The following is a 2,821-nucleotide window of genomic DNA, read 5'->3' as shown; positions in this document are numbered from 1 at the left end:
GTCTCAAAAATAAATAAACGTTAAAAAAAAAAATTTAAAGTCTATTTCAACATCTGTAGTTGTTTTGGACCTTGAATGTGTTGATGAGGGGTTAGCACACATGTGGCAGGTAAGATACAATGACTTAATAAAGTTTGTAAGGAGAGGTTATAAGCTAAGGTGGATGTTATCTCTTGGATAGAAGCCCCTGCCTTTGCCCCTTTGCTGTTGACTTTGAGAAAAATTCAAAACACACTGACAATGTGAAACAAATAATTCAGAATGAAAGAATGTGAAAACAGAAGCAACAATGAAAAGGGAGGAGGGACTGCCAGGGATTCATTTAGGACAACAGATATCAATCTCCATGTCTCCAGGAACTTGAAAAATTAGTTGGGTTACTGGAGAAGAAGCATTTCTCTTTGAATTTGACTGATGGAAAGGATCAAAAGGCAGGAGTTAGAAATAGGTTTGTGAATCTAAATAAGCTACTTAATGTTGCTGAATACAGGAAAAAAAAACATAGATATATATTTTGAGCTTGCTTCTTAGAATGTTCAAATATACAAAAAAGACAAATTAGCAGCAACAACTTTCTATAGACTGAATCAGAACAAGCTAACAGTGATGGGAAGAATTGAAGTCTTGGCAATAAAGTTCTCTGTGGAAGATTTAAAAAAAACAAGGAAATAAAGCTTACAACATTGGAACAGCCTTTGAAATGAATATCCTTTACAACTGGTAATTATGTGAACTTTGTTCCAAAATCTGTGAATTATTTGATGACAATATTTCATAGAGAGTTTTCTTTGGGGTTATTTCTCTATTCCTGGGTTAGGGATAACATAGGAGTACTTACCTGAAGAGAAGACAAAATTTGAGATTCAGAGGTTTTTTTGTTTTTGTTTTTTTAATATTTATGTATTTTTGAGAGAGCATGAGTGAGGGAGGGGCAGAGAGAGGGGGAGACAGAGGATCCAAAGCTGGCTCTGCACTGACAGCACTGAGCCTTATGTGGGGCTTGAACCCACAGACCGTGAGATCATGACCTGAGCTGAAGTTGGACGCTCAACCGACTGACCCACCCAGGCACCCCTGAGATACAGATTATTATTATTATTTTTTTTTTTTTTACTTCAAGGCATATTTCATTTAATGTCAAGTGTAATACAAAAGGCCCAAATGCAATGAAGGAAAGGAAACATTCCCCCATGAACACCAACAACAGTGCTCTTTCAACATGTGCGTATTGAATGGAATGGGGATTTAATTTCACTACTAAAAAAGATAACGCAGTGAGTCTCATCACAGCCAATATCCTATACAATCTAGTAGTGAAATGAACGTTCATAATGCTTCAAACAGTCTCAACCTGAATACCACACCTTTACGTTTGTACAGTCCTCCATAAGATTACAGCACTAACAAGCGTTCAAAGAATAAGCCACTGATTAAAGCCACATTGGTTTAAGGCTCAATCAGGTAATATAGAGCCCCAAACTAAATGGTTAAATATATGAACTACTTGTACTGACATCTATTATTTGATTCTCTCACAGCTATTAAGTTGGTTCTTAGTGAATGAAACTCTTTAAAGGCAAAATTCACCTCATTTGAGTTTTGACCCAGAAGTTCAACAACAGTCACAAAGTCCACAGTCTTATTGGCAAAACTGACATACAGTGTCTCTAAGTCACTTTGCTCAAGGTTAAGAGCGATGCATATTCCACTTTTATGTTTTACTGGAAGTTTACATGTTCAATTCATGATTTTAAATCTCTAGGTTTTCATTCCTCCAAACGGTCTGAATACACAGTGTGCCACAGACTTAAGACTTCTGCTTCTCCCTCTATTTTCTTCAAACAGAAACATTTCTCAAGTGTCTACGTGTTGTAGAAGGGAAAGTTTTCGGAGGTGGCCACTTCTTTGGAATAGTCTGATGCCATCAGGCCTCTGAAGCGAGGGGAGGGGGAAGAGAAAAAATCTGAAACACAGGGTTCATCTGGTAAGTTTTACAATAACAATTACAAGCTGAATAGTATAGGAATGTGGCTTTTTTTTGGCTCAAAAAGTCTGAGTCTTGGTGTGGCAACGAGTACGTGGCTGCCCCACCACAGCTTTCTCGCAGTGGGACTTTCCGGGAAGTCTTGACTGGGGACAATGATTTGTTTACCTATCAGGTGTATACTTCCAGGCACTCCAGTTCATTTTGGGCTTGTTCCACTTTGTCTTTAGTCTGTTCCAGTTCACCTTTCATTTTTAGGAGAAACAAGTTGATCGCTGGGTCTGCCGTCGTTGATCTCAGTTGGGCAACGCTAGGCTGCTGGACTTGCTTGAGGTACGGGATTTGAGTAGTACACTCTTGGGTCTCTTGCTCCTTGGTAGCTAGTGTCATTACGAGGATGTTTTCCCTGCGGGCAGACTCTTGTTATTGCTTTAGTTTTTCTTCAGACTCCCTTAACCCAGTTACATCATTAGAATGAAGATCTATGTATTTGTCCTCCAGAGCTTGGACGTGTGCTTCATATTGTTTCCATCTTAGAATTAACTCATCTCATGCCATAACTTTAAAGTCTGTTTCGCTCAGTCGAACCTTTTTTGGGAAGAGGTTCCTCGTTGATCATCTTGAATCTTCTCCAGACGGAGGCTGTGCAGGTGCTGCCCAGTCACACAGGCCAAGGCGACACTGCTGGCTCACTGCCCAGGCGACCAGTCCGTGCTGTCGCTGGCCCCCGTGCTCCTCCTCTGGCCACAGCCCCGGCATTCCCCTTTATTTGCTGGTCTCGCTTGAGATTAAGTTTTAAGTGAAGGATCTGTGATATCAGACTACTAAATGAGAAGA

At 40.0% G+C, this 2,821-nt stretch overlaps 1 pseudogene; it reads right to left on the bottom strand.

Moving 5' to 3' along the window:
- Positions 1-2,148: 2,148 nt before the first annotated feature.
- LOC125914660 (pre-mRNA-splicing regulator WTAP-like) lies at positions 2,149-2,603 on the bottom strand (annotated as a pseudogene).
- Between the last annotated feature and the right edge of the window lie 218 nt (positions 2,604-2,821).

This window comes from Panthera uncia (genome assembly GCF_023721935.1).
Source record: "Panthera uncia isolate 11264 chromosome D3 unlocalized genomic scaffold, Puncia_PCG_1.0 HiC_scaffold_8, whole genome shotgun sequence".
In the NCBI taxonomy this organism is placed as follows: Eukaryota; Metazoa; Chordata; class Mammalia; order Carnivora; family Felidae; genus Panthera; species Panthera uncia.
This window is presented reverse-complemented; position numbering and strand designations above follow the sequence as displayed.